The sequence below is a fragment of the Gadus chalcogrammus genome, chromosome 12 (genome assembly GCF_026213295.1).
Source record: "Gadus chalcogrammus isolate NIFS_2021 chromosome 12, NIFS_Gcha_1.0, whole genome shotgun sequence".
Lineage (NCBI taxonomy): Eukaryota > Metazoa > Chordata > Actinopteri > Gadiformes > Gadidae > Gadus > Gadus chalcogrammus.
This window is the reverse complement of record NC_079423.1, coordinates 6,933,270-6,957,707: the sequence shown is the minus strand read 5'-3', so window position 1 is coordinate 6,957,707 and position 24,438 is coordinate 6,933,270. Positions and strand designations below refer to the sequence as shown.

General features: G+C 44.9%; 27 non-coding genes across 27 annotated transcripts; all 27 read right to left on the bottom strand.

Moving 5' to 3' along the window:
• Positions 1-511: 511 nt before the first annotated feature.
• LOC130396432 (5S ribosomal RNA) lies at positions 512-630 on the bottom strand. Its single transcript, XR_008899071.1, has one exon. It is a non-coding gene; the product is annotated as a 5S ribosomal RNA (ribosomal RNA).
• A 529-nt stretch (positions 631-1,159) lies between these two features.
• LOC130396431 (5S ribosomal RNA) lies at positions 1,160-1,278 on the bottom strand. The gene has a single exon (XR_008899070.1). It is a non-coding gene; the product is annotated as a 5S ribosomal RNA (ribosomal RNA).
• Positions 1,279-1,807: 529 nt separating this feature from the next.
• Positions 1,808-1,926, bottom strand: LOC130396430 (5S ribosomal RNA). The gene has a single exon (XR_008899069.1). It is a non-coding gene; the product is annotated as a 5S ribosomal RNA (ribosomal RNA).
• A 529-nt stretch (positions 1,927-2,455) lies between these two features.
• LOC130396428 (5S ribosomal RNA) lies at positions 2,456-2,574 on the bottom strand. The gene has a single exon (XR_008899068.1). It is a non-coding gene; the product is annotated as a 5S ribosomal RNA (ribosomal RNA).
• A 529-nt stretch (positions 2,575-3,103) lies between these two features.
• On the bottom strand, positions 3,104-3,222 carry LOC130396427 (5S ribosomal RNA). Its single transcript, XR_008899067.1, has one exon. It is a non-coding gene; the product is annotated as a 5S ribosomal RNA (ribosomal RNA).
• Positions 3,223-3,751: 529 nt separating this feature from the next.
• LOC130396426 (5S ribosomal RNA) lies at positions 3,752-3,870 on the bottom strand. Its single transcript, XR_008899066.1, has one exon. It is a non-coding gene; the product is annotated as a 5S ribosomal RNA (ribosomal RNA).
• A 529-nt stretch (positions 3,871-4,399) lies between these two features.
• On the bottom strand, positions 4,400-4,518 carry LOC130396425 (5S ribosomal RNA). Its single transcript, XR_008899065.1, has one exon. It is a non-coding gene; the product is annotated as a 5S ribosomal RNA (ribosomal RNA).
• A 529-nt stretch (positions 4,519-5,047) lies between these two features.
• Positions 5,048-5,166, bottom strand: LOC130396424 (5S ribosomal RNA). The gene has a single exon (XR_008899064.1). It is a non-coding gene; the product is annotated as a 5S ribosomal RNA (ribosomal RNA).
• A 529-nt stretch (positions 5,167-5,695) lies between these two features.
• Positions 5,696-5,814, bottom strand: LOC130396423 (5S ribosomal RNA). The gene has a single exon (XR_008899063.1). It is a non-coding gene; the product is annotated as a 5S ribosomal RNA (ribosomal RNA).
• A 529-nt stretch (positions 5,815-6,343) lies between these two features.
• Positions 6,344-6,462, bottom strand: LOC130396421 (5S ribosomal RNA). Its single transcript, XR_008899061.1, has one exon. It is a non-coding gene; the product is annotated as a 5S ribosomal RNA (ribosomal RNA).
• Positions 6,463-6,991: 529 nt separating this feature from the next.
• On the bottom strand, positions 6,992-7,110 carry LOC130396420 (5S ribosomal RNA). The gene has a single exon (XR_008899060.1). It is a non-coding gene; the product is annotated as a 5S ribosomal RNA (ribosomal RNA).
• Positions 7,111-14,171: 7,061 nt separating this feature from the next.
• LOC130396419 (5S ribosomal RNA) lies at positions 14,172-14,290 on the bottom strand. The gene has a single exon (XR_008899059.1). It is a non-coding gene; the product is annotated as a 5S ribosomal RNA (ribosomal RNA).
• A 529-nt stretch (positions 14,291-14,819) lies between these two features.
• On the bottom strand, positions 14,820-14,938 carry LOC130396416 (5S ribosomal RNA). The gene has a single exon (XR_008899058.1). It is a non-coding gene; the product is annotated as a 5S ribosomal RNA (ribosomal RNA).
• A 529-nt stretch (positions 14,939-15,467) lies between these two features.
• LOC130396415 (5S ribosomal RNA) lies at positions 15,468-15,586 on the bottom strand. Its single transcript, XR_008899057.1, has one exon. It is a non-coding gene; the product is annotated as a 5S ribosomal RNA (ribosomal RNA).
• A 528-nt stretch (positions 15,587-16,114) lies between these two features.
• LOC130396414 (5S ribosomal RNA) lies at positions 16,115-16,233 on the bottom strand. The gene has a single exon (XR_008899056.1). It is a non-coding gene; the product is annotated as a 5S ribosomal RNA (ribosomal RNA).
• Positions 16,234-16,762: 529 nt separating this feature from the next.
• Positions 16,763-16,881, bottom strand: LOC130396413 (5S ribosomal RNA). The gene has a single exon (XR_008899055.1). It is a non-coding gene; the product is annotated as a 5S ribosomal RNA (ribosomal RNA).
• A 529-nt stretch (positions 16,882-17,410) lies between these two features.
• LOC130396412 (5S ribosomal RNA) lies at positions 17,411-17,529 on the bottom strand. Its single transcript, XR_008899054.1, has one exon. It is a non-coding gene; the product is annotated as a 5S ribosomal RNA (ribosomal RNA).
• A 529-nt stretch (positions 17,530-18,058) lies between these two features.
• On the bottom strand, positions 18,059-18,177 carry LOC130396411 (5S ribosomal RNA). The gene has a single exon (XR_008899053.1). It is a non-coding gene; the product is annotated as a 5S ribosomal RNA (ribosomal RNA).
• A 529-nt stretch (positions 18,178-18,706) lies between these two features.
• On the bottom strand, positions 18,707-18,825 carry LOC130396410 (5S ribosomal RNA). The gene has a single exon (XR_008899052.1). It is a non-coding gene; the product is annotated as a 5S ribosomal RNA (ribosomal RNA).
• Positions 18,826-19,354: 529 nt separating this feature from the next.
• LOC130396408 (5S ribosomal RNA) lies at positions 19,355-19,473 on the bottom strand. The gene has a single exon (XR_008899050.1). It is a non-coding gene; the product is annotated as a 5S ribosomal RNA (ribosomal RNA).
• A 528-nt stretch (positions 19,474-20,001) lies between these two features.
• Positions 20,002-20,120, bottom strand: LOC130396407 (5S ribosomal RNA). Its single transcript, XR_008899049.1, has one exon. It is a non-coding gene; the product is annotated as a 5S ribosomal RNA (ribosomal RNA).
• Positions 20,121-20,649: 529 nt separating this feature from the next.
• On the bottom strand, positions 20,650-20,768 carry LOC130396405 (5S ribosomal RNA). Its single transcript, XR_008899048.1, has one exon. It is a non-coding gene; the product is annotated as a 5S ribosomal RNA (ribosomal RNA).
• A 529-nt stretch (positions 20,769-21,297) lies between these two features.
• On the bottom strand, positions 21,298-21,416 carry LOC130396404 (5S ribosomal RNA). Its single transcript, XR_008899047.1, has one exon. It is a non-coding gene; the product is annotated as a 5S ribosomal RNA (ribosomal RNA).
• Positions 21,417-21,945: 529 nt separating this feature from the next.
• Positions 21,946-22,064, bottom strand: LOC130396403 (5S ribosomal RNA). The gene has a single exon (XR_008899046.1). It is a non-coding gene; the product is annotated as a 5S ribosomal RNA (ribosomal RNA).
• A 529-nt stretch (positions 22,065-22,593) lies between these two features.
• On the bottom strand, positions 22,594-22,712 carry LOC130396401 (5S ribosomal RNA). The gene has a single exon (XR_008899044.1). It is a non-coding gene; the product is annotated as a 5S ribosomal RNA (ribosomal RNA).
• A 529-nt stretch (positions 22,713-23,241) lies between these two features.
• LOC130396400 (5S ribosomal RNA) lies at positions 23,242-23,360 on the bottom strand. Its single transcript, XR_008899043.1, has one exon. It is a non-coding gene; the product is annotated as a 5S ribosomal RNA (ribosomal RNA).
• Positions 23,361-23,889: 529 nt separating this feature from the next.
• On the bottom strand, positions 23,890-24,008 carry LOC130396399 (5S ribosomal RNA). The gene has a single exon (XR_008899042.1). It is a non-coding gene; the product is annotated as a 5S ribosomal RNA (ribosomal RNA).
• Positions 24,009-24,438: the final 430 nt, after the last annotated feature.

Below are 24,438 nucleotides of genomic sequence, written 5' to 3'. Positions count from 1 at the left end.
ACCAGGTTTTATACAGTAGCACATAAGGAGTGAGAAAGCTGCTGAGGCTCGACGTTACACTTTTACAAAAACAATCATTAGTTAGATATAAACGGCAGTAATTGATTCAGTAGGACTCCTTATCCATGTAAACGATCATTGTGACATCTGAATTCATTAATTATCTGAAATACACTGCGTGTGCGTGTGATGTTAAATGTTTGAACCAAGGTTAACGGTTAAAGTGTCAGAGAATGGGTGGTGATTTTTTGACGTCCTCCCATGATCTGAAGTGAGCGTGCGTGTTTGTGTTGGTGAAAGTTTAAGAAATGTACAACTGTCGGTTCAGCTCTCTGGTGCTCCCTGCTGGCAGTATCACTATACTGTCCTCATGTTTCACAAAAATAGTTTTGAGAGACGTTGTCAGTTTTTGTATGTTGCTTAAATCCTCCAAAGCGGTTGGCAGTAAACATCAGGTCACGGTACGCCACGGTAGGCCACGGAGGCAATGAGCTCGAGTTGAAAAAGAAAAAGCTTACAGCACCTGGTATTCCCAGGCGGTCTCCCATCCAAGTACTAACCAGGCCCGACCCTGCTTAGCTTCCGAGATCAGACGAGATCGGGCGTGTTCAGGGTGGTATGGCCGTAAGCAATTAGTGCAGGCGCAAAACCAGGTTTTATACAGTAGCACATAAGGAGTGAGAAAGCTGCTGAGGCTCGACGTTACACTTTTACAAAAACAATCATTAGTTAGATATAAACGGCAGTAATTGATTCAGTAGGACTCCTTATCCATGTAAACGATCATTGTGACATCTGAATTCATTAATTATCTGAAATACACTGCGTGTGCGTGTGATGTTAAATGTTTGAACCAAGGTTAACGGTTAAAGTGTCAGAGAATGGGTGGTGATTTTTTGACGTCCTCCCATGATCTGAAGTGAGCGTGCGTGTTTGTGTTGGTGAAAGTTTAAGAAATGTACAACTGTCGGTTCAGCTCTCTGGTGCTCCCTGCTGGCAGTATCACTATACTGTCCTCATGTTTCACAAAAATAGTTTTGAGAGACGTTGTCAGTTTTTGTATGTTGCTTAAATCCTCCAAAGCGGTTGGCAGTAAACATCAGGTCACGGTACGCCACGGTAGGCCACGGAGTCAATGAGCTCGAGTTGAAAAAGAAAAAGCTTACAGCACCTGGTATTCCCAGGCGGTCTCCCATCCAAGTACTAACCAGGCCCGACCCTGCTTAGCTTCCGAGATCAGACGAGATCGGGCGTGTTCAGGGTGGTATGGCCGTAAGCAATTAGTGCAGGCGCAAAACCAGGTTTTATACAGTAGCACATAAGGAGTGAGAAAGCTGCTGAGGCTCGACGTTACACTCTTACAAAAACAATCATTAGTTAGATATAAACGGCAGTAATTGATTCAGTAGGACTCCTTATCCATGTAAACGATCATTGTGACATCTGAATTCATTAATTATCTGAAATACACTGCGTGTGCGTGTGATGTTAAATGTTTGAACCAAGGTTAACGGTTAAAGTGTCAGAGAATGGGTGGTGATTTTTTGACGTCCTCCCATGATCTGAAGTGAGCGTGCGTGTTTGTGTTGGTGAAAGTTTAAGAAATGTACAACTGTCGGTTCAGCTCTCTGGTGCTCCCTGCTGGCAGTATCACTATACTGTCCTCATGTTTCACAAAAATAGTTTTGAGAGACGTTGTCAGTTTTTGTATGTTGCTTAAATCCTCCAAAGCGGTTGGCAGTAAACATCAGGTCACGGTACGCCACGGTAGGCCACGGAGTCAATGAGCTCGAGTTGAAAAAGAAAAAGCTTACAGCACCTGGTATTCCCAGGCGGTCTCCCATCCAAGTACTAACCAGGCCCGACCCTGCTTAGCTTCCGAGATCAGACGAGATCGGGCGTGTTCAGGGTGGTATGGCCGTAAGCAATTAGTGCAGGCGCAAAACCAGGTTTTATACAGTAGCACATAAGGAGTGAGAAAGCTGCTGAGGCTCGACGTTACACTTTTACAAAAACAATCATTAGTTAGATATAAACGGCAGTAATTGATTCAGTAGGACTCCTTATCCATGTAAACGATCATTGTGACATCTGAATTCATTAATTATCTGAAATACACTGCGTGTGCGTGTGATGTTAAATGTTTGAACCAAGGTTAACGGTTAAAGTGTCAGAGAATGGGTGGTGATTTTTTGACGTCCTCCCATGATCTGAAGTGAGCGTGCGTGTTTGTGTTGGTGAAAGTTTAAGAAATGTACAACTGTCGGTTCAGCTCTCTGGTGCTCCCTGCTGGCAGTATCACTATACTGTCCTCATGTTTCACAAAAATAGTTTTGAGAGACGTTGTCAGTTTTTGTATGTTGCTTAAATCCTCCAAAGCGGTTGGCAGTAAACATCAGGTCACGGTACGCCACGGTAGGCCACGGAGTCAATGAGCTCGAGTTGAAAAAGAAAAAGCTTACAGCACCTGGTATTCCCAGGCGGTCTCCCATCCAAGTACTAACCAGGCCCGACCCTGCTTAGCTTCCGAGATCAGACGAGATCGGGCGTGTTCAGGGTGGTATGGCCGTAAGCAATTAGTGCAGGCGCAAAACCAGGTTTTATACAGTAGCACATAAGGAGTGAGAAAGCTGCTGAGGCTCGACGTTACACTCTTACAAAAACAATCATTAGTTAGATATAAACGGCAGTAATTGATTCAGTAGGACTCCTTATCCATGTAAACGATCATTGTGACATCTGAATTCATTAATTATCTGAAATACACTGCGTGTGCGTGTGATGTTAAATGTTTGAACCAAGGTTAACGGTTAAAGTGTCAGAGAATGGGTGGTGATTTTTTGACGTCCTCCCATGATCTGAAGTGAGCGTGCGTGTTTGTGTTGGTGAAAGTTTAAGAAATGTACAACTGTCGGTTCAGCTCTCTGGTGCTCCCTGCTGGCAGTATCACTATACTGTCCTCATGTTTCACAAAAATAGTTTTGAGAGACGTTGTCAGTTTTTGTATGTTGCTTAAATCCTCCAAAGCGGTTGGCAGTAAACATCAGGTCACGGTACGCCACGGTAGGCCACGGAGTCAATGAGCTCGAGTTGAAAAAGAAAAAGCTTACAGCACCTGGTATTCCCAGGCGGTCTCCCATCCAAGTACTAACCAGGCCCGACCCTGCTTAGCTTCCGAGATCAGACGAGATCGGGCGTGTTCAGGGTGGTATGGCCGTAAGCAATTAGTGCAGGCGCAAAACCAGGTTTTATACAGTAGCACATAAGGAGTGAGAAAGCTGCTGAGGCTCGACGTTACACTCTTACAAAAACAATCATTAGTTAGATATAAACGGCAGTAATTGATTCAGTAGGACTCCTTATCCATGTAAACGATCATTGTGACATCTGAATTCATTAATTATCTGAAATACACTGCGTGTGCGTGTGATGTTAAATGTTTGAACCAAGGTTAACGGTTAAAGTGTCAGAGAATGGGTGGTGATTTTTTGACGTCCTCCCATGATCTGAAGTGAGCGTGCGTGTTTGTGTTGGTGAAAGTTTAAGAAATGTACAACTGTCGGTTCAGCTCTCTGGTGCTCCCTGCTGGCAGTATCACTATACTGTCCTCATGTTTCACAAAAATAGTTTTGAGAGACGTTGTCAGTTTTTGTATGTTGCTTAAATCCTCCAAAGCGGTTGGCAGTAAACATCAGGTCACGGTACGCCACGGTAGGCCACGGAGTCAATGAGCTCGAGTTGAAAAAGAAAAAGCTTACAGCACCTGGTATTCCCAGGCGGTCTCCCATCCAAGTACTAACCAGGCCCGACCCTGCTTAGCTTCCGAGATCAGACGAGATCGGGCGTGTTCAGGGTGGTATGGCCGTAAGCAATTAGTGCAGGCGCAAAACCAGGTTTTATACAGTAGCACATAAGGAGTGAGAAAGCTGCTGAGGCTCGACGTTACACTTTTACAAAAACAATCATTAGTTAGATATAAACGGCAGTAATTGATTCAGTAGGACTCCTTATCCATGTAAACGATCATTGTGACATCTGAATTCATTAATTATCTGAAATACACTGCGTGTGCGTGTGATGTTAAATGTTTGAACCAAGGTTAACGGTTAAAGTGTCAGAGAATGGGTGGTGATTTTTTGACGTCCTCCCATGATCTGAAGTGAGCGTGCGTGTTTGTGTTGGTGAAAGTTTAAGAAATGTACAACTGTCGGTTCAGCTCTCTGGTGCTCCCTGCTGGCAGTATCACTATACTGTCCTCATGTTTCACAAAAATAGTTTTGAGAGACGTTGTCAGTTTTTGTATGTTGCTTAAATCCTCCAAAGCGGTTGGCAGTAAACATCAGGTCACGGTACGCCACGGTAGGCCACGGAGGCAATGAGCTCGAGTTGAAAAAGAAAAAGCTTACAGCACCTGGTATTCCCAGGCGGTCTCCCATCCAAGTACTAACCAGGCCCGACCCTGCTTAGCTTCCGAGATCAGACGAGATCGGGCGTGTTCAGGGTGGTATGGCCGTAAGCAATTAGTGCAGGCGCAAAACCAGGTTTTATACAGTAGCACATAAGGAGTGAGAAAGCTGCTGAGGCTCGACGTTACACTTTTACAAAAACAATCATTAGTTAGATATAAACGGCAGTAATTGATTCAGTAGGACTCCTTATCCATGTAAACGATCATTGTGACATCTGAATTCATTAATTATCTGAAATACACTGCGTGTGCGTGTGATGTTAAATGTTTGAACCAAGGTTAACGGTTAAAGTGTCAGAGAATGGGTGGTGATTTTTTGACGTCCTCCCATGATCTGAAGTGAGCGTGCGTGTTTGTGTTGGTGAAAGTTTAAGAAATGTACAACTGTCGGTTCAGCTCTCTGGTGCTCCCTGCTGGCAGTATCACTATACTGTCCTCATGTTTCACAAAAATAGTTTTGAGAGACGTTGTCAGTTTTTGTATGTTGCTTAAATCCTCCAAAGCGGTTGGCAGTAAACATCAGGTCACGGTACGCCACGGTAGGCCACGGAGGCAATGAGCTCGAGTTGAAAAAGAAAAAGCTTACAGCACCTGGTATTCCCAGGCGGTCTCCCATCCAAGTACTAACCAGGCCCGACCCTGCTTAGCTTCCGAGATCAGACGAGATCGGGCGTGTTCAGGGTGGTATGGCCGTAAGCAATTAGTGCAGGCGCAAAACCAGGTTTTATACAGTAGCACATAAGGAGTGAGAAAGCTGCTGAGGCTCGACGTTACACTCTTACAAAAACAATCATTAGTTAGATATAAACGGCAGTAATTGATTCAGTAGGACTCCTTATCCATGTAAACGATCATTGTGACATCTGAATTCATTAATTATCTGAAATACACTGCGTGTGCGTGTGATGTTAAATGTTTGAACCAAGGTTAACGGTTAAAGTGTCAGAGAATGGGTGGTGATTTTTTGACGTCCTCCCATGATCTGAAGTGAGCGTGCGTGTTTGTGTTGGTGAAAGTTTAAGAAATGTACAACTGTCGGTTCAGCTCTCTGGTGCTCCCTGCTGGCAGTATCACTATACTGTCCTCATGTTTCACAAAAATAGTTTTGAGAGACGTTGTCAGTTTTTGTATGTTGCTTAAATCCTCCAAAGCGGTTGGCAGTAAACATCAGGTCACGGTACGCCACGGTAGGCCACGGAGGCAATGAGCTCGAGTTGAAAAAGAAAAAGCTTACAGCACCTGGTATTCCCAGGCGGTCTCCCATCCAAGTACTAACCAGGCCCGACCCTGCTTAGCTTCCGAGATCAGACGAGATCGGGCGTGTTCAGGGTGGTATGGCCGTAAGCAATTAGTGCAGGCGCAAAACCAGGTTTTATACAGTAGCACATAAGGAGTGAGAAAGCTGCTGAGGCTCGACGTTACACTCTTACAAAAACAATCATTAGTTAGATATAAACGGCAGTAATTGATTCAGTAGGACTCCTTATCCATGTAAACGATCATTGTGACATCTGAATTCATTAATTATCTGAAATACACTGCGTGTGCGTGTGATGTTAAATGTTTGAACCAAGGTTAACGGTTAAAGTGTCAGAGAATGGGTGGTGATTTTTTGACGTCCTCCCATGATCTGAAGTGAGCGTGCGTGTTTGTGTTGGTGAAAGTTTAAGAAATGTACAACTGTCGGTTCAGCTCTCTGGTGCTCCCTGCTGGCAGTATCACTATACTGTCCTCATGTTTCACAAAAATAGTTTTGAGAGACGTTGTCAGTTTTTGTATGTTGCTTAAATCCTCCAAAGCGGTTGGCAGTAAACATCAGGTCACGGTACGCCACGGTAGGCCACGGAGTCAATGAGCTCGAGTTGAAAAAGAAAAAGCTTACAGCACCTGGTATTCCCAGGCGGTCTCCCATCCAAGTACTAACCAGGCCCGACCCTGCTTAGCTTCCGAGATCAGACGAGATCGGGCGTGTTCAGGGTGGTATGGCCGTAAGCAATTAGTGCAGGCGCAAAACCAGGTTTTATACAGTAGCACATAAGGAGTGAGAAAGCTGCTGAGGCTCGACGTTACACTTTTACAAAAACAATCATTAGTTAGATATAAACGGCAGTAATTGATTCAGTAGGACTCCTTATCCATGTAAACGATCATTGTGACATCTGAATTCATTAATTATCTGAAATACACTGCGTGTGCGTGTGATGTTAAATGTTTGAACCAAGGTTAACGGTTAAAGTGTCAGAGAATGGGTGGTGATTTTTTGACGTCCTCCCATGATCTGAAGTGAGCGTGCGTGTTTGTGTTGGTGAAAGTTTAAGAAATGTACAACTGTCGGTTCAGCTCTCTGGTGCTCCCTGCTGGCAGTATCACTATACTGTCCTCATGTTTCACAAAAATAGTTTTGAGAGACGTTGTCAGTTTTTGTATGTTGCTTAAATCCTCCAAAGCGGTTGGCAGTAAACATCAGGTCACGGTACGCCACGGTAGGCCACGGAGTCAATGAGCTCGAGTTGAAAAAGAAAAAGCTTACAGCACCTGGTATTCCCAGGCGGTCTCCCATCCAAGTACTAACCAGGCCCGACCCTGCTTAGCTTCCGAGATCAGACGAGATCGGGCGTGTTCAGGGTGGTATGGCCGTAAGCAATTAGTGCAGGCGCAAAACCAGGTTTTATACAGTAGCACATAAGGAGTGAGAAAGCTGCTGAGGCTCGACGTTACACTCTTACAAAAACAATCATTAGTTAGATATAAACGGCAGTAATTGATTCAGTAGGACTCCTTATCCATGTAAACGATCATTGTGACATCTGAATTCATTAATTATCTGAAATACACTGCGTGTGCGTGTGATGTTAAATGTTTGAACCAAGGTTAACGGTTAAAGTGTCAGAGAATGGGTGGTGATTTTTTGACGTCCTCCCATGATCTGAAGTGAGCGTGCGTGTTTGTGTTGGTGAAAGTTTAAGAAATGTACAACTGTCGGTTCAGCTCTCTGGTGCTCCCTGCTGGCAGTATCACTATACTGTCCTCATGTTTCACAAAAATAGTTTTGAGAGACGTTGTCAGTTTTTGTATGTTGCTTAAATCCTCCAAAGCGGTTGGCAGTAAACATCAGGTCACGGTACGCCACGGTAGGCCACGGAGGCAATGAGCTCGAGTTGAAAAAGAAAAAGCTTACAGCACCTGGTATTCCCAGGCGGTCTCCCATCCAAGTACTAACCAGGCCCGACCCTGCTTAGCTTCCGAGATCAGACGAGATCGGGCGTGTTTTTTTTTAATCTTTTTTATTATCAAAAATATATTCAATTTTATACAATTACACATTCATTTATACGTATATCAAATAAAAGTAAATGAAAAACAGTCCCACCCTCAGAAACCGCACAAACAATTAGCTAAACACACTTTCTCTTTTAAATTAAAAATAAGAACAACACAGCAAAAGCAGTATCTTTTCCCGAATACACTTACCCTCGAAATTAAACCGCCCCTCAATCCCAAAGCACAAACCGAACAGCCAAACACAGAATCTTTTAGCCTCGACCATTTACCCACAAAATTAAACCACCCCTCATTCGAAAAAAACACACAAAACCAAAATCCCACAAAAAACCCCCCACTCTCCCACCTCCAAAATAAGCCACCCCCTTTAAACCACCCAAATCAACCCCAAACGGTGCCCTGCTCAGTCATCCATACAATTCCATTCTCATTCACACCACATACTCCCGCGCTCTCTACAAACATACTCACAAACAAAGCCTCGTCCACAACATACAGCATTCGTAAGTGTCTTTTCCATTCATTCACAAACAGCCTCCATGCATCCAACTTTCTCCTTTCATACAGCGCAAAATTGCGTCTGTTAAAAATCGCCCTCCTTGCGAATCCAAAGATCATATTGATCATTTTCCAATTTCTATATTTCCTACTCACTCCCAAGAGTACAGACAATTCCCACCCCCGTTCCACCCAGCAGTCTCCCACACTGCACCCTCCCAGCAGCCCCTTGATTTTTCCCCAGAACTCCACTAGCTCGCAACAATACACAAAAATGTGATTCACGTCTTCATCCCCACTTTCACACACCATACACGTCCTCCCATACACTCCCCTGTGCATTTGGTGCAGGATGATGCATGTGAAAATCCTCCTGTGCCTTATCTTGAAATCAAGATCAAATATTGCATGCGGTGTGTGCGGTATGTTAATGTACTTCCACAAAATGTTGGGTGTAATGTCCGGATATGTGTCTGCCCATTTACTCTCACATGTGGGTTTTTGCACTCTATGTGTCAATGCATGCTTATACCAAATCTTTGTCTTGACATCAGTAATGGCGTGTGTCTCCCCCCCCAGGCACAGGAAGATTCCCACCCCATCATCCTGCCCAACCCTCCCCTTATTTCTAAACCCGTCCCCCCATTCACTCATCACACACTCTTCCACTCTCTCCAACACTTTCACAATCACTCCCCTCCTATATGTTATCCCCTTCTCTCTCATTATCCTAATCACTCTTTCTTTATCCCATCTCCCTCCCCTGTCCACTAGATCTCCCACCCGCTTCAGCCCCGCCCTCTCAAGAGCCACGCTCTTGATGACCCCTCCGCCCCCCTGTTTAAAATATGGGCTGGAGAGGAAAGGTAGCCTCATCACAGACGCTCTTGACTCGCATACGAGTGTAGTCTTATCAAACAGCAGGAACCACGCGTTGAGCACCTCCTGGAAGAACCGCGGCAGATGTGCATATGCCGCTGCGTTCTGCGTCTGCAACAAATTGTCATCACTTAAGAGACCAAATGTGCTCAGCCACTGGCTGAAGTGGCCCTTCCAGGCCGCCTCCCGACTTGCATCCCTAAATTTGCCTATCAATTTAGTTCGTAACGCAGTTCTTTTTGCGAGTACGTCCATCAATCCTAGCCCACCCTGATCATTGACCCTTATCAGCGTTCTATGCGCTATACTGGCTGCTTTGCTCCTCCAAATAAAGTCTCTAACGACTTTGGCAATCTTCTGCTCAGCCCAAGTCGGAAGCGCACAAGTGCTCAAGGCATGATTCACCTGCGACAACACTAGAGCATTGGTGACGGCCACCCTTCCCCTCAACAGCAGACCCCTAGCCCTCCACATACTCAGGGTCTTTTGCATACGCCCAATAACATCCTTCCACGTCAAATCATCGCATTCATTCTCATCACTACCAACATACACTCCGAGCACTTTTCTTTGATTCTCCACTACTTTGAATCCCCATTTGTTATCTAGGTCTTTGTTCCTACCCATCCCCATTATTTCAGATTTCTCCATATTAATTTTTGCTCCTGAAGCTCTCTCATACGTTTCTATATGTTTCAACACTATATCCACATCACTCTCACTTTTTACCATTACATTAATATCATCCGCATACTGCATTAAACTAATTTTTCCCTTACCTATTCCACACACTCTTTTGTCATTCAAAATTAAAGCCGCCAACGGCTCCGCCACCATGCTATAGAGCAGTGCTGACATTGGGCAGCCCTGCCTCACTGACCTCTTGACATCGAAAGAGTCAGTCAGAGCACCGTTACACTTAATTTTACTCTTAGCCCCCCCATAGAGCAATCCCACCCACCCCCTTAATTTAGTCCCAAATCCAAGTTTCTCCAGTACCCTCCCCAAAAAATCCTGATCCACCCTATCAAACGCTTTGTTTAAATCAATCCCCAGCCACAATCCTCCCTCCCCTTCCATATCTCTAACTACCTGTTTTATTGTTAATATCGAATCCCCAATGTCCCTCCCCGGAATGCTATACGCTTGAGTTGGACCTATTACTGAGCCTATTACCTCCCTCATTCTATTCGCAAGTATCTTAGCAATAATTTTATAGTCAGTGTTGAGTAGACTGATTGGCCTATAGTTATCAAGATTTTTGTTATCACCCTTATTTTTATAAAAAATCGTAATTATGCCTAATCCCATACTCTCCGGGAGCCAGCCTGTTTTCTCCACATACTTGCAGAGTTTTTCAACCACCGGAGCCAGAATTCCCTTAAAGCCGACGTAAAACTCGGCTGTCAGACCATCACTCCCCGGGCTCTTATTCTTGTTTAGTCCATCAATAGCACTATAAATCTCTTGCACAGAAAATTCACAATCGCACCAAGCACTATCCTCCCTACTTAAAGTCCTCTCCAGTGCCTCTAAGGCCTCTCCCACACTATCCTCATCACATGCATCTTTTTTAAATAAACACTCATAATAATCCCTAACTACTTTTAATATCTCTTCCTTATCAGTTATTATTTGACCACCATTATCTAATACCTCCTTTATCTCCGTTTTATTTTGTTTTTGTTTTTCCAAACCCAGGAAAAAGGCTGTGCTCCTTTCCCCTTCGTACATATATTGTATCCTGCTTCTAATAGCAGCCCCTCTACACTTCGCTACCTCTAAGGCACTCAATTTTTCTTTTAAATCCACATATTTTTCCGTACATATATTACCCTCCTCATCTAACAGTTTAATTTCCTCATTTAGTTGTTTTCTCAAATGAACCTCCTCTGCATTTTCCCTTTTCCTTTTTTCTATACCATACCTGACACATTTGTTTTTAATTCTTATTTTCACACTCTCCCACCACACACTCATATTCGCATCATCATTCCATTCATCCATCGTTCTCTTCAAAAAAAAACCCATGCTCTTCATAAACACAGCATCTCCCAAAAAGCTGGCATTAAAGCACCAAGGCCTCTGGTTGACACTCCCTCCCCTCCCTCCCACCTCTAACCTAATCCCCGCGTGGTCACTCCAGGTATTATTGATGTATTCCACACTCTTAATTAATTTAACATTACCACTTTGTACCAACACAAAGTCAATCCTACTCTGTTTCAGAGTATTAGCAACAAGTTGCCTCCTTGAAAAAACCTTTTCCCACGGGTGTAGGACTCTCCATATGTCTACCAATTGATAGTTCTCCATCAAGTCCCTAAGGGTTTGCCTAGTGCTGTCCCCTTTAAACGTATTGTTACTCGATAAATCAGACCGAGTCAAAATAACATTAAAATCCCCCACAATCATACAGTTAGGGTTGCACCACACATTTAAACCAGCCAAAAAAACCCTCCTCTCCTTCTCCCCATTGGGTGCATGTAAATTAATTATTCTAAGTTCCCTCCCCTCATAAACACAATCAACAACTAACAACCTCCCCTCTAAATCTCTATGAACTAAATTAATCCCCGTTATTTTAGCACTATTAAAACATATTGCCACTCCCCTGGCCCTGGGAGTCCCTTCAGAAAAATAAATCTGGCCTTTCCACTGCTTTCTACTCCTATTCAGTAGGTTGTCATCCCACCTAGTTTCCTGTAAACACAAAATATCAGCTCTTATGTCCAATATGGCATTTCTTTTATATTCAGTTCTCATACCGTTCGCATTCAGGGAAAAAATAACCAAAGCCATAAATAATAAAAAATAAAATAAGGAAAAACCAACGAAAAAGAGCCAGCTAGCACAATAACCTTCATCAAAAAAAATTAACAATTCTTATTCTTCTTCCCACTCCCCTCCGTCTTTTGCTTGCGGACATCCTTTTTTTCGCCTCCCTTAGCTCCTCCATGTCCATATCACTCCCCGAGCTCCCCTCCCTCACAGTATTATCCACAAAATCCCCACTCTCACCCACCTCATCATTGCCCCAAGTCATTTTAAGTACAGTTTTCCCCGTCCCATCCCCAAACATTCTTACCCCTTCCCGTCTTTCACCTCTGCCTCTCACGCTCCTGTCTCCCTGCCGCCGCGGCAGGCCCTCGCTCCGCTCTCCCCTCAGGTCCGCAGGCTGGCCCGAGGTGAGCTCCTCCTCCAGCAACGTGGGGAATTCCTCCCCCCCAGAGGCACCGTCCCGGTCCATGCTCGCGCCCATGCCCTCCTCCTCGTCCTCACCACCACCGTCATCCGGCGCCCCCGGTTCGTCACCATCCAGCTCGCCGCCGTCCTCCTCCGCCTCCTTCTCCACCGGGCATATACAGTCTCTCTCTCTCCTCCGGCATGTCAGACACTTTGCCACCCCAGTGGCACACTCCCGAGCGTAGTGGCCCTGGCATCCGCAATTATGACAGGTAAATCCGGGCACTCACGCAGGATGTGGCCCGGCTGCATACAGCTCCTACAAACCTTCATCTGGCGGTCGTGGATTACTCTAAAGTATTCAACACCCGTTGCGGTATTGAATTTAGTGGAATATGGCAAGGATTGCACGAGCTCATTAAATTTGACCCGTACAATCCTTGTACCATCGGCAATATTGGTGCCCGGCCACATCCTCCTCTTGATGGACGAAAGCGCCCGGACTCCCCACCCACTTAGTTTATCCAGGATTTCCGCATCAGAAATGTATGCTGGCAGGGTAAGAAAGGAAACCACCAGCTCGTCATTACATAGTTCTCTGGCAATAATCCTAGTGTTGTGTATTTTAAACCCATCGAGCAGACGGTCCTTCCCCCTCTCTCCGCACACCGTCACCTCCAGCTTCCCGAGGGCCAGCACCCTACAGGCCCTGATTTCTCCGCACACGACCGCCATAGCCTTCATTAATTCTCCTATGGGTATAACGTCCCCGCACTGCTCCACGCAAACCGTGAGCCTCCTCTCATACATGCGCTCTACCTTCTTAATCCCGTCCACTGTTTCTCCACCAGCCACCTGCTCTTGCCCGCCTCCAGCCGCCTTGCCGTTCCCATCTCCCCCGCTCTCTCCTTCTCTCCTTTCTCCTCCCGACTCCTCCGCAACACTCCTTCCTCCTCGCAACCCGCCAGCTTTTCCGTCCTCCTCCACCTCAAGTCCTGCTCCATTCACCGTCCCTCCAGCTCGCTGCCCGCCGGCACTCATTTCGCCCGGTGGCTTCGCCGAAGCTAGGCCCCGGATCATTCTCGCCTCCACCGTTGCAAACAAACAAAAACGACTGGAAAAGTATATATATAATAACTCAGAGCGATCCCCCAACAGTCTATGACTGCGGGGGACGAAAAAAAACACAAAATAACTGGCTTGTTAGACCAGATAGCAACACTCCAAAATTCTCTCCACCAGAACAAACAATTTACCATGCGGCTGTCCAAAAAAAACACTACGTACTCCGACACTGTAGGGGGCGTCAGGGTGGTATGGCCGTAAGCAATTAGTGCAGGCGCAAAACCAGGTTTTATACAGTAGCACATAAGGAGTGAGAAAGCTGCTGAGGCTCGACGTTACACTTTTACAAAAACAATCATTAGTTAGATATAAACGGCAGTAATTGATTCAGTAGGACTCCTTATCCATGTAAACGATCATTGTGACATCTGAATTCATTAATTATCTGAAATACACTGCGTGTGCGTGTGATGTTAAATGTTTGAACCAAGGTTAACGGTTAAAGTGTCAGAGAATGGGTGGTGATTTTTTGACGTCCTCCCATGATCTGAAGTGAGCGTGCGTGTTTGTGTTGGTGAAAGTTTAAGAAATGTACAACTGTCGGTTCAGCTCTCTGGTGCTCCCTGCTGGCAGTATCACTATACTGTCCTCATGTTTCACAAAAATAGTTTTGAGAGACGTTGTCAGATTTTTGTATGTTGCTTAAATCCTCCAAAGCGGTTGGCAGTAAACATCAGGTCACGGTACGCCACGGTAGGCCACGGAGTCAATGAGCTCGAGTTGAAAAAGAAAAAGCTTACAGCACCTGGTATTCCCAGGCGGTCTCCCATCCAAGTACTAACCAGGCCCGACCCTGCTTAGCTTCCGAGATCAGACGAGATCGGGCGTGTTCAGGGTGGTATGGCCGTAAGCAATTAGTGCAGGCGCAAAACCAGGTTTTATACAGTAGCACATAAGGAGTGAGAAAGCTGCTGAGGCTCGACGTTACACTTTTACAAAAACAATCATTAGTTAGATATAAACGGCAGTAATTGATTCAGTAGGACTCCTTATCCATGTAAACGATCATTGTGACATCTGAATTCATTAATTATCTGAAATACACTGCGTGTGCGTGTGATGTTAAATGTTTGAACCAAGGTTAACGGTTAAAGTGTCAGAGAATGGGTGGTGATTTTTTGACGTCCTCCCATGATCTGAAGTGAGCGTGCGTGTTTGTGTTGGTGAAAGTTTAAGAAATGTACAACTGTCGTTTCAGCTCTCTGGTGCTCCCTGCTGGCAGTATCACTATACTGTCCTCATGTTTCACAAAAATAGTTTTGAGAGACGTTGTCAGTTTTTGTATGTTGCTTAAATCCTCCAAAGCGGTTGGCAGTAAACATCAGGTCACGGTACGCCACGGTAGGCCACGGAGGCAATGAGCTCGAGTTGAAAAAGAAAAAGCTTACAGCACCTGGTATTCCCAGGCGGTCTCCCATCCAAGTACTAACCAGGCCCGACCCTGCTTAGCTTCCGAGATCAGACGAGATCGGGCGTGTTCAGGGTGGTATGGCCGTAAGCAATTAGTGCAGGCGCAAAACCAGGTTTTATACAGTAGCACATAAGGAGTGAGAAAGCTGCTGAGGCTCGACGTTACACTTTTACAAAAACAATCATTAGTTAGATATAAACGGCAGTAATTGATTCAGTAGGACTCCTTATCCATGTAAACGATCATTGTGACATCTGAATTCATTAATTATCTGAAATACACTGCGTGTGCGTGTGATGTTAAATGTTTGAACCAAGGTTAACGGTTAAAGTGTCAGAGAATGGGTGGTGATTTTTTGACGTCCTCCCATGATCTGAAGTGAGCGTGCGTGTTTGTGTTGGTGAAAGTTTAAGAAATGTACAACTGTCGGTTCAGCTCTCTGGTGCTCCCTGCTGGCAGTATCACTATACTGTCCTCATGTTTCACAAAAATAGTTTTGAGAGACGTTGTCAGTTTTTGTATGTTGCTTAAATCCTCCAAAGCGGTTGGCAGTAAACATCAGGTCACGGTACGCCACGGTAGGCCACGGAGGCAATGAGCTCGAGTTGAAAAAGAAAAAGCTTACAGCACCTGGTATTCCCAGGCGGTCTCCCATCCAAGTACTAACCAGGCCCGACCCTGCTTAGCTTCCGAGATCAGACGAGATCGGGCGTGTTCAGGGTGGTATGGCCGTAAGCAATTAGTGCAGGCGCAAAACCAGGTTTTATACAGTAGCACATAAGGAGTGAGAAAGCTGCTGAGGCTCGACGTTACACTTTACAAAAACAATCATTAGTTAGATATAAACGGCAGTAATTGATTCAGTAGGACTCCTTATCCATGTAAACGATCATTGTGACATCTGAATTCATTAATTATCTGAAATACACTGCGTGTGCGTGTGATGTTAAATGTTTGAACCAAGGTTAACGGTTAAAGTGTCAGAGAATGGGTGGTGATTTTTTGACGTCCTCCCATGATCTGAAGTGAGCGTGCGTGTTTGTGTTGGTGAAAGTTTAAGAAATGTACAACTGTCGGTTCAGCTCTCTGGTGCTCCCTGCTGGCAGTATCACTATACTGTCCTCATGTTTCACAAAAATAGTTTTGAGAGACGTTGTCAGTTTTTGTATGTTGCTTAAATCCTCCAAAGCGGTTGGCAGTAAACATCAGGTCACGGTACGCCACGGTAGGCCACGGAGTCAATGAGCTCGAGTTGAAAAAGAAAAAGCTTACAGCACCTGGTATTCCCAGGCGGTCTCCCATCCAAGTACTAACCAGGCCCGACCCTGCTTAGCTTCCGAGATCAGACGAGATCGGGCGTGTTCAGGGTGGTATGGCCGTAAGCAATTAGTGCAGGCGCAAAACCAGGTTTTATACAGTAGCACATAAGGAGTGAGAAAGCTGCTGAGGCTCGACGTTACACTTTTACAAAAACAATCATTAGTTAGATATAAACGGCAGTAATTGATTCAGTAGGACTCCTTATCCATGTAAACGATCATTGTGACATCTGAATTCATTAATTATCTGAAATACACTGCGTGTGCGTGTGATGTTAAATGTTTGAACCAAGGTTAACGGTTAAAGTGTCAGAGAATGGGTGGTGATTTTTTGACGTCCTCCCATGATCTGAAGTGAGCGTGCGTGTTTGTGTTGGTGAAAGTTTAAGAAATGTACAACTGTCGGTTCAGCTCTCTGGTGCTCCCTGCTGGCAGTATCACTATACTGTCCTCATGTTTCACAAAAATAGTTTTGAGAGACGTTGTCAGTTTTTGTATGTTGCTTAAATCCTCCAAAGCGGTTGGCAGTAAACATCAGGTCACGGTACGCCACGGTAGGCCACGGAGTCAATGAGCTCGAGTTGAAAAAGAAAAAGCTTACAGCACCTGGTATTCCCAGGCGGTCTCCCATCCAAGTACTAACCAGGCCCGACCCTGCTTAGCTTCCGAGATCAGACGAGATCGGGCGTGTTCAGGGTGGTATGGCCGTAAGCAATTAGTGCAGGCGCAAAACCAGGTTTTATACAGTAGCACATAAGGAGTGAGAAAGCTGCTGAGGCTCGACGTTACACTTTTACAAAAACAATCATTAGTTAGATATAAACGGCAGTAATTGATTCAGTAGGACTCCTTATCCATGTAAACGATCATTGTGACATCTGAATTCATTAATTATCTGAAATACACTGCGTGTGCGTGTGATGTTAAATGTTTGAACCAAGGTTAACGGTTAAAGTGTCAGAGAATGGGTGGTGATTTTTTGACGTCCTCCCATGATCTGAAGTGAGCGTGCGTGTTTGTGTTGGTGAAAGTTTAAGAAATGTACAACTGTCGGTTCAGCTCTCTGGTGCTCCCTGCTGGCAGTATCACTATACTGTCCTCATGTTTCACAAAAATAGTTTTGAGAGACGTTGTCAGTTTTTGTATGTTGCTTAAATCCTCCAAAGCGGTTGGCAGTAAACATCAGGTCACGGTACGCCACGGTAGGCCACGGAGTCAATGAGCTCGAGTTGAAAAAGAAAAAGCTTACAGCACCTGGTATTCCCAGGCGGTCTCCCATCCAAGTACTAACCAGGCCCGACCCTGCTTAGCTTCCGAGATCAGACGAGATCGGGCGTGTTCAGGGTGGTATGGCCGTAAGCAATTAGTGCAGGCGCAAAACCAGGTTTTATACAGTAGCACATAAGGAGTGAGAAAGCTGCTGAGGCTCGACGTTACACTTTTACAAAAACAATCATTAGTTAGATATAAACGGCAGTAATTGATTCAGTAGGACTCCTTATCCATGTAAACGATCATTGTGACATCTGAATTCATTAATTATCTGAAATACACTGCGTGTGCGTGTGATGTTAAATGTTTGAACCAAGGTTAACGGTTAAAGTGTCAGAGAATGGGTGGTGATTTTTTGACGTCCTCCCATGATCTGAAGTGAGCGTGCGTGTTTGTGTTGGTGAAAGTTTAAGAAATGTACAACTGTCGGTTCAGCTCTCTGGTGCTCCCTGCTGGCAGTATCACTATACTGTCCTCATGTTTCACAAAAATAGTTTTGAGAGACGTTGTCAGTTTTTGTATGTTGCTTAAATCCTCCAAAGCGGTTGGCAGTAAACATCAGGTCACGGTACGCCACGGTAGGCCACGGAGTCAATGAGCTCGAGTTGAAAAAGAAAAAGCTTACAGCACCTGGTATTCCCAGGCGGTCTCCCATCCAAGTACTAACCAGGCCCGACCCTGCTTAGCTTCCGAGATCAGACGAGATCGGGCGTGTTCAGGGTGGTATGGCCGTAAGCAATTAGTGCAGGCGCAAAACCAGGTTTTATACAGTAGCACATAAGGAGTGAGAAAGCTGCTGAGGCTCGACGTTACACTTTTACAAAAACAATCATTAGTTAGATATAAACGGCAGTAATTGATTCAGTAGGACTCCTTATCCATGTAAACGATCATTGTGACATCTGAATTCATTAATTATCTGAAATACACTGCGTGTGCGTGTGATGTTAAATGTTTGAACCAAGGTTAACGGTTAAAGTGTCAGAGAATGGGTGGTGATTTTTTGACGTCCTCCCATGATCTGAAGTGAGCGTGCGTGTTTGTGTTGGTGAAAGTTTAAGAAATGTACAACTGTCGGTTCAGCTCTCTGGTGCTCCCTGCTGGCAGTATCACTATACTGTCCTCATGTTTCACAAAAATAGTTTTGAGAGACGTTGTCAGTTTTTGTATGTTGCTTAAATCCTCCAAAGCGGTTGGCAGTAAACATCAGGTCACGGTACGCCACGGTAGGCCACGGAGGCAATGAGCTCGAGTTGAAAAAGAAAAAGCTTACAGCACCTGGTATTCCCAGGCGGTCTCCCATCCAAGTACTAACCAGGCCCGACCCTGCTTAGCTTCCGAGATCAGACGAGATCGGGCGTGTTCAGGGTGGTATGGCCGTAAGCAATTAGTGCAGGCGCAAAACCAGGTTTTATACAGTAGCACATAAGGAGTGAGAAAGCTGCTGAGGCTCGACGTTACACTTTTACAAAAACAATCATTAGTTAGATATAAACGGCAGTAATTGATTCAGTAGGACTCCTTATCCATGTAAACGATCATTGTGACATCTGAATTCATTAATTATCTGAAATACACTGCGTGTGCGTGTGATGTTAAATGTTTGAACCAAGGTTAACGGTTAAAGTGTCAGAGAATGGGTGGTGATTTTTTGACGTCCTCCCATGATCTGAAGTGAGCGTGCGTGTTTGTGTTGGTGAAAGTTTAAGAAATGTACAACTGTCGGTTCAGCTCTCTGGTGCTCCCTGCTGGCAGTATCACTATACTGTCCTCATGTTTCACAAAAATAGTTTTGAGAGACGTTGTCAGTTTTTGTATGTTGCTTAAATCCTCCAAAGCGGTTGGCAGTAAACATCAGGTCACGGTACGCCACGGTAGGCCACGGAGGCAATGAGCTCGAGTTGAAAAAGAAAAAGCTTACAGCACCTGGTATTCCCAGGCGGTCTCCCATCCAAGTACTAACCAGGCCCGACCCTGCTTAGCTTCCGAGATCAGACGAGATCGGGCGTGTTCAGGGTGGTATGGCCGTAAGCAATTAGTGCAGGCGCAAAACCAGGTTTTATACAGTAGCACATAAGGAGTGAGAAAGCTGCTGAGGCTCGACGTTACACTTTACAAAAACAATCATTAGTTAGATATAAACGGCAGTAATTGATTCAGTAGGACTCCTTATCCATGTAAACGATCATTGTGACATCTGAATTCATTAATTATCTGAAATACACTGCGTGTGCGTGTGATGTTAAATGTTTGAACCAAGGTTAACGGTTAAAGTGTCAGAGAATGGGTGGTGATTTTTTGACGTCCTCCCATGATCTGAAGTGAGCGTGCGTGTTTGTGTTGGTGAAAGTTTAAGAAATGTACAACTGTCGGTTCAGCTCTCTGGTGCTCCCTGCTGGCAGTATCACTATACTGTCCTCATGTTTCACAAAAATAGTTTTGAGAGACGTTGTCAGTTTTTGTATGTTGCTTAAATCCTCCAAAGCGGTTGGCAGTAAACATCAGGTCACGGTACGCCACGGTAGGCCACGGAGTCAATGAGCTCGAGTTGAAAAAGAAAAAGCTTACAGCACCTGGTATTCCCAGGCGGTCTCCCATCCAAGTACTAACCAGGCCCGACCCTGCTTAGCTTCCGAGATCAGACGAGATCGGGCGTGTTCAGGGTGGTATGGCCGTAAGCAATTAGTGCAGGCGCAAAACCAGGTTTTATACAGTAGCACATAAGGAGTGAGAAAGCTGCTGAGGCTCGACGTTACACTTTTACAAAAACAATCATTAGTTAGATATAAACGGCAGTAATTGATTCAGTAGGACTCCTTATCCATGTAAACGATCATTGTGACATCTGAATTCATTAATTATCTGAAATACACTGCGTGTGCGTGTGATGTTAAATGTTTGAACCAAGGTTAACGGTTAAAGTGTCAGAGAATGGGTGGTGATTTTTTGACGTCCTCCCATGATCTGAAGTGAGCGTGCGTGTTTGTGTTGGTGAAAGTTTAAGAAATGTACAACTGTCGGTTCAGCTCTCTGGTGCTCCCTGCTGGCAGTATCACTATACTGTCCTCATGTTTCACAAAAATAGTTTTGAGAGACGTTGTCAGTTTTTGTATGTTGCTTAAATCCTCCAAAGCGGTTGGCAGTAAACATCAGGTCACGGTACGCCACGGTAGGCCACGGAGTCAATGAGCTCGAGTTGAAAAAGAAAAAGCTTACAGCACCTGGTATTCCCAGGCGGTCTCCCATCCAAGTACTAACCAGGCCCGACCCTGCTTAGCTTCCGAGATCAGACGAGATCGGGCGTGTTCAGGGTGGTATGGCCGTAAGCAATTAGTGCAGGCGCAAAACCAGGTTTTATACAGTAGCACATAAGGAGTGAGAAAGCTGCTGAGGCTCGACGTTACACTTTTACAAAAACAATCATTAGTTAGATATAAACGGCAGTAATTGATTCAGTAGGACTCCTTATCCATGTAAACGATCATTGTGACATCTGAATTCATTAATTATCTGAAATACACTGCGTGTGCGTGTGATGTTAAATGTTTGAACCAAGGTTAACGGTTAAAGTGTCAGAGAATGGGTGGTGATTTTTTGACGTCCTCCCATGATCTGAAGTGAGCGTGCGTGTTTGTGTTGGTGAAAGTTTAAGAAATGTACAACTGTCGGTTCAGCTCTCTGGTGCTCCCTGCTGGCAGTATCACTATACTGTCCTCATGTTTCACAAAAATAGTTTTGAGAGACGTTGTCAGTTTTTGTATGTTGCTTAAATCCTCCAAAGCGGTTGGCAGTAAACATCAGGTCACGGTACGCCACGGTAGGCCACGGAGGCAATGAGCTCGAGTTGAAAAAGAAAAAGCTTACAGCACCTGGTATTCCCAGGCGGTCTCCCATCCAAGTACTAACCAGGCCCGACCCTGCTTAGCTTCCGAGATCAGACGAGATCGGGCGTGTTCAGGGTGGTATGGCCGTAAGCAATTAGTGCAGGCGCAAAACCAGGTTTTATACAGTAGCACATAAGGAGTGAGAAAGCTGCTGAGGCTCGACGTTACACTTTTACAAAAACAATCATTAGTTAGATATAAACGGCAGTAATTGATTCAGTAGGACTCCTTATCCATGTAAACGATCATTGTGACATCTGAATTCATTAATTATCTGAAATACACTGCGTGTGCGTGTGATGTTAAATGTTTGAACCAAGGTTAACGGTTAAAGTGTCAGAGAATGGGTGGTGATTTTTTGACGTCCTCCCATGATCTGAAGTGAGCGTGCGTGTTTGTGTTGGTGAAAGTTTAAGAAATGTACAACTGTCGGTTCAGCTCTCTGGTGCTCCCTGCTGGCAGTATCACTATACTGTCCTCATGTTTCACAAAAATAGTTTTGAGAGACGTTGTCAGTTTTTGTATGTTGCTTAAATCCTCCAAAGCGGTTGGCAGTAAACATCAGGTCACGGTACGCCACGGTAGGCCACGGAGTCAATGAGCTCGAGTTGAAAAAGAAAAAGCTTACAGCACCTGGTATTCCCAGGCGGTCTCCCATCCAAGTACTAACCAGGCCCGACCCTGCTTAGCTTCCGAGATCAGACGAGATCGGGCGTGTTCAGGGTGGTATGGCCGTAAGCAATTAGTGCAGGCGCAAAACCAGGTTTTATACAGTAGCACATAAGGAGTGAGAAAGCTGCTGAGGCTCGACGTTACACTTTTACAAAAACAATCATTAGTTAGATATAAACGGCAGTAATTGATTCAGTAGGACTCCTTATCCATGTAAACGATCATTGTGACATCTGAATTCATTAATTATCTGAAATACACTGCGTGTGCGTGTGATGTTAAATGTTTGAACCAAGGTTAACGGTTAAAGTGTCAGAGAATGGGTGGTGATTTTTTGACGTCCTCCCATGATCTGAAGTGAGCGTGCGTGTTTGTGTTGGTGAAAGTTTAAGAAATGTACAACTGTCGGTTCAGCTCTCTGGTGCTCCCTGCTGGCAGTATCACTATACTGTCCTCATGTTTCACAAAAATAGTTTTGAGAGACGTTGTCAGTTTTTGTATGTTGCTTAAATCCTCCAAAGCGGTTGGCAGTAAACATCAGGTCACGGTACGCCACGGTAGGCCACGGAGTCAATGAGCTCGAGTTGAAAAAGAAAAAGCTTACAGCACCTGGTATTCCCAGGCGGTCTCCCATCCAAGTACTAACCAGGCCCGACCCTGCTTAGCTTCCGAGATCAGACGAGATCGGGCGTGTTCAGGGTGGTATGGCCGTAAGCAATTAGTGCAGGCGCAAAACCAGGTTTTATACAGTAGCACATAAGGAGTGAGAAAGCTGCTGAGGCTCGACGTTACACTCTTACAAAAACAATCATTAGTTAGATATAAACGGCAGTAATTGATTCAGTAGGACTCCTTATCCATGTAAACGATCATTGTGACATCTGAATTCATTAATTATCTGAAATACACTGCGTGTGCGTGTGATGTTAAATGTTTGAACCAAGGTTAACGGTTAAAGTGTCAGAGAATGGGTGGTGATTTTTTGACGTCCTCCCATGATCTGAAGTGAGCGTGCGTGTTTGTGTTGGTGAAAGTTTAAGAAATGTACAACTGTCGGTTCAGCTCTCTGGTGCTCCCTGCTGGCAGTATCACTATACTGTCCTCATGTTTCACAAAAATAGTTTTGAGAGACGTTGTCAGTTTTTGTATGTTGCTTAAATCCTCCAAAGCGGTTGGCAGTAAACATCAGGTCACGGTACGCCACGGTAGGCCACGGAGTCAATGAGCTCGAGTTGAAAAAGAAAAAGCTTACAGCACCTGGTATTCCCAGGCGGTCTCCCATCCAAGTACTAACCAGGCCCGACCCTGCTTAGCTTCCGAGATCAGACGAGATCGGGCGTGTTCAGGGTGGTATGGCCGTAAGCAATTAGTGCAGGCGCAAAACCAGGTTTTATACAGTAGCACATAAGGAGTGAGAAAGCTGCTGAGGCTCGACGTTACACTTTTACAAAAACAATCATTAGTTAGATATAAACGGCAGTAATTGATTCAGTAGGACTCCTTATCCATGTAAACGATCATTGTGACATCTGAATTCATTAATTATCTGAAATACACTGCGTGTGCGTGTGATGTTAAATGTTTGAACCAAGGTTAACGGTTAAAGTGTCAGAGAATGGGTGGTGATTTTTTGACGTCCTCCCATGATCTGAAGTGAGCGTGCGTGTTTGTGTTGGTGAAAGTTTAAGAAATGTACAACTGTCGGTTCAGCTCTCTGGTGCTCCCTGCTGGCAGTATCACTATACTGTCCTCATGTTTCACAAAAATAGTTTTGAGAGACGTTGTCAGTTTTTGTATGTTGCTTAAATCCTCCAAAGCGGTTGGCAGTAAACATCAGGTCACGGTACGCCACGGTAGGCCACGGAGTCAATGAGCTCGAGTTGAAAAAGAAAAAGCTTACAGCACCTGGTATTCCCAGGCGGTCTCCCATCCAAGTACTAACCAGGCCCGACCCTGCTTAGCTTCCGAGATCAGACGAGATCGGGCGTGTTCAGGGTGGTATGGCCGTAAGCAATTAGTGCAGGCGCAAAACCAGGTTTTATACAGTAGCACATAAGGAGTGAGAAAGCTGCTGAGGCTCGACGTTACACTTTTACAAAAACAATCATTAGTTAGATATAAACGGCAGTAATTGATTCAGTAGGACTCCTTATCCATGTAAACGATCATTGTGACATCTGAATTCATTAATTATCTGAAATACACTGCGTGTGCGTGTGATGTTAAATGTTTGAACCAAGGTTAACGGTTAAAGTGTCAGAGAATGGGTGGTGATTTTTTGACGTCCTCCCATGATCTGAAGTGAGCGTGCGTGTTTGTGTTGGTGAAAGTTTAAGAAATGTACAACTGTCGGTTCAGCTCTCTGGTGCTCCCTGCTGGCAGTATCACTATACTGTCCTCATGTTTCACAAAAATAGTTTTGAGAGACGTTGTCAGTTTTTG